General features: G+C 36.6%; 1 protein-coding gene across 3 annotated transcripts in view; it reads left to right on the top strand.

Moving 5' to 3' along the window:
• Positions 1-273: 273 nt before the first annotated feature.
• Positions 274-7,819, top strand: part of LOC149080591 (GTP-binding protein 2) — a 65,147-nt gene continuing 57,601 nt past the window's right edge. The window contains exon 1 of one of the 3 annotated variants that reach the window (XM_089239731.1): positions 274-334. The gene's annotated coding sequence lies outside the window, so the exon portion shown is untranslated. Of the gene's footprint in view, positions 398-7,819 lie in introns of all 3 variants that reach the window. The other 2 variants (XM_089239729.1, XM_089239734.1) reach the window with 2 other exon arrangements.

Here is a 7,819-nt window from a genome sequence, read left to right as displayed (position 1 = left end):
AATGCCTACGTTGATCAATCGCATATCGGTATCAGATATCTAGATCAATGCCGTAATCAGCGTGATAAATGTGAACATCAACAACAATCATTTCAATATCTCTTGAAAAAATTGTAATGGAAAAAAACTTTTTATGGTCTGAAAAAGATATATTTCAGTAGCTTTTTATTCTCTCTCCCTCTCTGCTAGATAATTTACCTGCTTGCGTAATTTACCTGCTAATTTCGTCATGTATTTGTTTGAGACTTCCGCCAGTCAGAGCTAAGTGAAGTGAAGCATAATGTTTTGACCACAGAAATCCGAAACCAGTTCTGTCAGGCACCACTCAACCAATGTAAACAAAATACTTTTTTGTTCTTTTTGTTTCTCCATTGCATATTTCAATTAGATTTTACCAGTGAGTTTCTTATTCGTTACATTTGATTACTGATTTCGTCGGAAATTTAAATGATTATGCGATAAGTATTTGTTGACATGACAGATAGACATTGTTATGATCTGTTTCACTTTTACCAAGAAACTGTGTTCATCGCAACTTTAGACATTATTTTCTTTGCAATTTGCTTCATTAGTTACTTTTTGAATATTAGGGCATAGAAGCCTTTATTCAAGTGTCTATTTATAGTGTGTTATATTATATGCATGTTATGGGCAATGTTTCCTGAATTAAATTGTTGCATTATCCAGTGCTTTCGAATATGATCATGGTTCTGTAGCTTTTCTTGTTCTGTTCATCACTACTTTGAACGCTTGTGATTTGCTGCAGTAGCAACTTTCTTGATAGTTTGTCTCTTCCTCTTGGCTAAATCTCTTTTCGATCAGCACCATTGCTGGTTGTAGGTCATGAGTGTTTAAATTCTTTCATACAGTGATCTCTTGCTTATGCATCCATGACAACAGCTATAGTATAATCCCTTTTTCTTGTGACTTCTTTTCTGGCCTGTTGGTGATTTTCTTCCTGGTCAGCCATTTTCTTCCCTTGGAGTTGTTTTTCCTGCCAACTATTATTGTCATTCCTTTGGCTTATGGGCTACTATTTCCTTTTTTGCTTCTTTTGTTTTGTTTCTTTGGCAAGACAGACATCTAAAAGCATGACTTTGTTTCACTCTTAGTGACTTCTCACCAAAGAAAAAAAATCAACATATTTCCAAAAAGGATCATACTATAGCTATTCCTCTTTGCCCTGGAGTGTAGAAATTGTCTTATAATTGAGAGACACGTATAAGTGAGAGATCACTGTACTCTTTGATACATTTATGTCTGTTATGACAGTAAAAGTATATAATACTATATAGAATATAGAAACGTCCTCTCCACTTGTCAATACAAGATTCATCGAAAGACTGATTATTTGTGGAGATGAAGATTACAAGGAAGAAAATTCATCACTGCCCCCACGGGGACTCGAACCCCGGTCTCTCGCTTGCTGGACGAGTGCTAGGCAAGCGAGAGACTGGGGTTCGAGTCCCCGTGGGCAGTGATGAATTTTCTTCCTTGTAATCTTCATCTCCACAAATAATCAGTCTTTCGATGAATCTTGTATATAATACTAGCTGTTATTAGTCTTCATTTAAGAACTGTATTCATACATTAGTGTTATAGCCGATGTTTTCTGAATTAAATTTTCCATTATCCAGTGCTTTCAAATATGCTCATGGTTGTGTATCTTCTCTTGTTCTGTTCATCACTATTTTGAACATTATTTTGTTTGTGATTTGCTTCATTGAAATTTTTTTTCATAGTTTCCCTCTCTCTCCTAAATCTCTCTTCAATCAGCACCTTTGCTGGTCACGTTGTAGGTCATAAGCATTTGAATTCTTTCATATTTTGATACTTTTATGTTTGTTATGATGGTAGGTATATAGCCTAATACTAGCTATTATTAAAGTCTTCATTTAAGAACAATATTTATACATTAGTGCTATAGGCAATGCTTTTCAAATAAAATTGTTGCATTATCCAATGCTTTCAGATATGCTCATGGTTGTGTATCTTTTCTTTTTCTTCATCACTACTTTGAACATTATCTTAACATTATTTGCGATTTGCTTCATTGAAAATTTTTTGATAGTTTATCTCTTTTTGATCAGCACCTTTGCTGGTTGTAGGTCATGAGCCTTTGAATTCTATCAATACTTTGATACTTTTATGTTTGTTATGATGTTAGGTATATAGTCGACACTTGTTATACTGATCAGTAAGACTGGTCTCAGAAATTTTACCATTTCCACTGTTTTATTTTTTTATTCAATGTAACGACCAGTAAATATCATTCAATCTATTGCAACAATCAAACTCAGCACTAGCCCAGTTTCTTTTCCCTGCAAAAAATGGACAAAATATGTTGTTTAGTGTGTTTGACCTTGACCTTTGATGCTTTGAGAACAAAAGGTACAAAACATAGATGATTTAAATATAAAGTGTCACTTCTACAGAAAACCCTGGGTTAACTTGCGTCATCACTGGAAACAGGGCAAACTATAGCAAAGTGCACTGCATTCACGCAAGTAGACTCAATGGCGTGCATGTTTCTTCCTCTTCTTTTCTATTTTATTTTCTCGCGTGGTGACTCACCAAATTTCCCATGTGGTTGATTTTTCAACTTATTCGAAATTTCATTGCACAACTTTGCTTAATTTCTCAAAGGGAAAACATACTGGCAAGTAAACTTACGTTTTCATGCTGAAAATTATTCACTCGACATGGCTGTCTTAAATAAATGGATCGCTATATCTGTAGATATTGAATTGAAAGTTAGGAAGTTAGCATTCTCTAGTGTTTTTTTAGAGAGAGGAGTGCGGAAATACAGAAAATAATTTATCACCATTAATTGAAATAGAAAATTGTGTTCTTGAAAAAACCTTGAGTTCCAAGAAACGAAAGACAATTTTTGATTATTTTGGTGCAGTGTTATCCGAAAATATAATTTCAAAGAGTAGTTTCACTCCTCTCAAAAAGTTTAAGGGGTATTTTTTTATCAGTGAGAAATAACTCTATTTAAAAAAAAAAATTCCTATACATTTGAAGGAGTATTTTCATTCCTCAACAAAATTTGGAGGAGTAAAATTGAATTTTTTTGCTTGAATTGTGCATCTAGATGCATATTGGTGAACACTGCTTTACTGCATGTAGTAAAAAATAAATGCAGGTTTTTGCCATATGCAATATTTTCCTAAATACAATATACATATTGCATTATGTATTTCAATTTTGTTTTTCTACAGGTGAATCCATTTTGTTTACAACATTATAATAAATGCATTCATTATAACACAAAATTATCTTCTTTTTTTTCTTCTATTCCCTCAATACAATATATAAATTTCCGAAGAAGGTAAAATTTATAAATTTTTTTAAAATGTTTTGATATATTGTCCGTTTTCCGTGGAACAAAAGGGGGTTGTTATTACGAGCCTCGACTGTGATACTAGCTGTTATTGAATTGTTATTACTGTTTAAAAACAGTATTTATATATATACATTAGTGCTATAGGCAGTGTTTTCCAAATTAAATTGTTGCATTATCCTTCGCTTTCAAATATGCTCATGGTTTTATAGTTTTTCTTGTTCTGTTCATCACTACTTTGAACATTATTTTGTATGTCATTTGCTTTAATAGCAACTTTTTGATTTATTAAATCTTCATTAAATCTCTTTTCGACCAGAGTCATTACTGGTTGTAGATCATGAATTCATGCTGGTTGTAGCACTTAAATTATTTCATACTTAGATACTTTTATCTTTGTTACCCGTCTTGCAGGTGTCACCTTGTCATTGTGAGCAGGCTAGCTAGCCTGTGTTAATGATCTACTGAGCTATGCTAGTGGTAGCATTTGCTACCAGTAGGGTCACTCATGTGAGACAACTCAATAGTGAGGCATGTGATGAAGAGCAACACCAAAACCCCATCTAAAATGTAAGGGACCATAGTGATGGATGAATGACAGCTGGGTAAGATGGTGTTCCAAATGGTCCCTTCGTGGAACCATGCAAAACCTCATTTTAACTGAGCCTTGCACTTGCACAGAGAAGCTATGCAGGTATCGACTAAGAAATTCCCCCCAGTTCTCCGTTTCTCTAATAGGGAGCCGATCTCCCAGTTAAAAAGTCTTGCCTCAGAGAGCAATAGACCTACAATGATATAAATATTGAATTATCACACCTCATTTTTAGTTTGGAGAATAGGTGGCAGCACTAAAAAAACATTCGTGCACAACTTTATTGTATTAAATTTGTATTGTGCTAAATTTATTACAACCCACGATCGAACTGTTGCATACACATGCACACTTCTAGCACAACTAAAAATTAAATTACCCACGACAATAGACCAAATTTGTGATCAGTTAGAAATGAGAAAACTTTTTTTTATGAAACTAATAAAATAAACAAAAAAAAAAAGGATTGGGTACATGCTCGGATGAATTCTGATAGGCTCATTTGGGTAACATAAAGGAGGACACAAGACAGCAGCACACTGGACCCAGGGTTTAAGCTAGATCAAAAATTCCTTTAACAAAAAAGCGAAAATGGGGAGAAAAGCGTTAGCAAAATGGTACAATGCTAATGATTTATCGTTGGATGTCTTCTCGTTTTGTACCTCCTGTGCGCATTTTTGTGAAACTGACTACTACTTTCGCATTCTAAGATTTTCTTTTGAATTTTGTGAAAAATGTGACCGTAGCTTAAACCCTGACTGGACCAATGATTGGGTTCAGATTGTCCCCACCAAAACACCGAGACGCAATCAACTGCATCTTCTAAAAAAAAAGCTGAGTGTACAGTTGATAGCTACTGATGAAGTTGTGAAGACTGGTAATGGAGCAAAATGGCCTAGAACTCATACCTCACTTCCTGCAAAAGCAGTGACTACTGCAAAGAAGCTGAAGATGAAGTCCCATGGTAGGACATTTTCCCAAGTGGTCCAAACCATCAAAATAGCAGTTGTGAGGGAATCTTTTCCTTCACAAAAGCTGTATAAGGAGAATGTAGACCTCATTCAGAAAGAGATCCTTGAGAAGATTGATCTGGTTTCTGTGGGAGGTCATCATCTCAAATTCGGGTCTCAACCTTAACTGGTGAAACACTGATGATCTACTGCTATTATGCTGAAACAGTTTAATGGGTGAAAATCACTCTCTGTTATAATAGGCGTGTTTTGAATGGTGAGGAACTCAGATTATTGAGTGACAGGGAGATGCCAAAGCCTATGAAATTTGCTTTCAAGACAAAATGATACATACACTACAAAGCCTGTGACTTTGCTGAAGCAGATCAACCATTACAGCCTGGAGTTCAAATCTGAGGATTGGGGGGGGGGGGGTTCTACTGAAATCTGTAGAGCCCCACACTCCATAAGATGGATCTTTGAGGTTGTACGGGAGGCTGCAGAAGCAATTAAATGGGCCAACTTTGGTGCATATACTAGTATAGATTGAGGGATCGTCAAGATTCTCAATAATCTCAAAGTGAAAGAGGGTACACAAAAACATTTTTGTAACCTCCTCTCAAGCAAATGACTTGTGCTCTTCCAATGAGGAAGCAAAGGAGGAAAGCCATAACAATCTGCAACGTCCTCTCAGACAAGGTATTCCACTACTTCTGAAGTAAGTTAATTATTCAAAATTGATGAGCTGGAGATAACATCTGGCTCAGGATGTACACTACTGCCTGACTCACCTATGTCTGGAGGTGAGATTAATAAGGATTGTCAGGCCACAAGCAAAATGTTGTCCCTGAGCTACCCTTTTGTGGCAATATTAGTGGGAAAAATTAACCTATCTAGTTTCATTATTATTGCCTAATTTTTTACGGATTGTAAAACAAAGCTGTTTTAGTGAATCTTCATCATGATTGCTCTGTGACTGCCATACTTGGTATGAAGATGACTAGAGGCGAGATTGACATTGCCTTGATACAGGAACTCTGGGCTCGAAATGGTAGCATTTTAGGTCTAGGATTCAAGAGAAAAAATGTCTTTTATGATGTCCTCAGTGACAGACTTAGAGCTTGCATTATTGCCAGCGCTAAGCTCACCATGACAAATCTTGTAAAATATCTGAGTAGAGACACTGTTGCTATCAACTCAGTTTATGAAATGCAAGGACTTCAAAAAGATATCTTCATGTTAGCATATCTTTCCTTTGAAAAAAAATTACCTATTTTTTTTAATTCTGTTAGAACTTTTTCAGTCCTGCAGCATGAGTAAAAATAAACTCATCTTTGGTTGTGATGCTTATGCTCACCATGTTTTATCGGAAAGTGATGAATCCAATAAACGAGAGGTAAGGATCTTTTGATATTGAAAACTGGAAGGTCTTAAGTGAAATCGTACTCTCAGACCACCATCTGATCATGTTTGCGGTTACAGGACCAATTAGGACAGTAGCAATTAGGAATCCAAAGTTAAGTGATGGGGTTGTCTACAAAGAGGATTTTCAAGCACTGACATCTGGTTAGCTTGGTAAGTTTTCCCTCTGTACTTGATTTGGAACTTTCTGTTGACCAACTGCACCATGTCATTCCACAAACTTTCCACAAAAATTGTGAGACTTCCAATGCCCATTCACATAAATTAGTGCTTAGGTGTTCAGAAGAGCTGAGCACAATCCGGAAAAACTGCAGAAGGCTTTTTAATACAGTTAAAAAAGTGGTAGGTGGCAGGATTATAAGACTGCAGTCACTGCTTACAACAAAACGATCCAAATTGTTGCATTATTCTGAGCTTTGGAATATGCTCATGATTCTGTAGCTGTAATCTTGTTCTGTTCATCACTACTTTGAACATTATTTTGTTAGCGATTTGCTTTGTTGAAAATTTGTTGATAGTTTATCTCTCTCTCTGCTAAATCTCTTCTAGATCAGCGCTATTGCTGGTCGTAGGTCATGAGTGTTTGAATTGTTCCATACTTTCATGTTTGTCACCAATCTTGTAGGTGTTGTCACCTCGCAGTGATGGGCGGGCGAGCGTGTTTCAATAATATCTCTATTCAGCTACAGGTAGGATCATCTGTGTCAGGCAGGTCAGTAATGAAACTCCTGATGAAGAACCGAACCAAAAACCCTATCCAAAGTGTAAGAAACTGTGTTGAGAGGGATGCATGATAGCTGGGTAAGATTGCTTCGCAAATGGTCCCCTCAAGGGGAATCAGACAAAACCTTGTTGTAACTCAGCCTTGCATGTGCACAGGGCGGTTATGTAGGTGCCAAATAAGATTTCCCCAGTTCTTCAGTTTCTCTTTGGAAACTAAAATAAATAAACCAAAGGAAAAAGGATTGGGCACATCCTCGGACAAAATCTGGTCACCACATTTGGGTCAAATAAGGAAGGGAACCAGCAATACTGCTGTTGTCAGAATAGTCTTTGCAGGTGCAAACCAGCAGCACTCTCTGAACCAATGGCTGTGGGATAGGTTGTCCCCATCAAAACACTTAGATGCAATCAACTGCGTCTTCTAAAAAAGAAAGTTTAGCGTGCTGTTGACAGCTGCTGACGAAGTTCTGCGGACTGGTAATGGAGCAAAATGGCCTAGAACAGGTGCCTCACCTCCTGCAAAAGCAGTGACTACTGCAAAGAGGCTGGAGATGGAGTTATGTGCTAGGGAATTTCCCCAAAGCACTAAAATCCAATTTTGAAGGAATTTTTTTTCCTTCACAAAAACTGAATGAGAATGTAGATCTCATTTAGAAAGAGATCCTTGGGATGAGATTGATCTGCTTCCCATGGGATGTCATCACCCGAGATTTAAGGCTCAACCTTAAGTGGTGGAGCACTGATGATCTACTGCAACTTTGCTGAAACCATGGAATGTATGAAAAA

Source organism: Pholcus phalangioides, unplaced genomic scaffold (genome assembly GCF_987345545.1).
Source record: "Pholcus phalangioides strain wild (caught in Gottingen) unplaced genomic scaffold, Ppha-v1.0 ptg000011l_1, whole genome shotgun sequence".
Lineage (NCBI taxonomy): Eukaryota > Metazoa > Arthropoda > Arachnida > Araneae > Pholcidae > Pholcus > Pholcus phalangioides.
The sequence above is the reverse complement of the archived record's forward strand: the minus strand, read 5'-3'. Positions and strand labels throughout refer to the sequence as shown.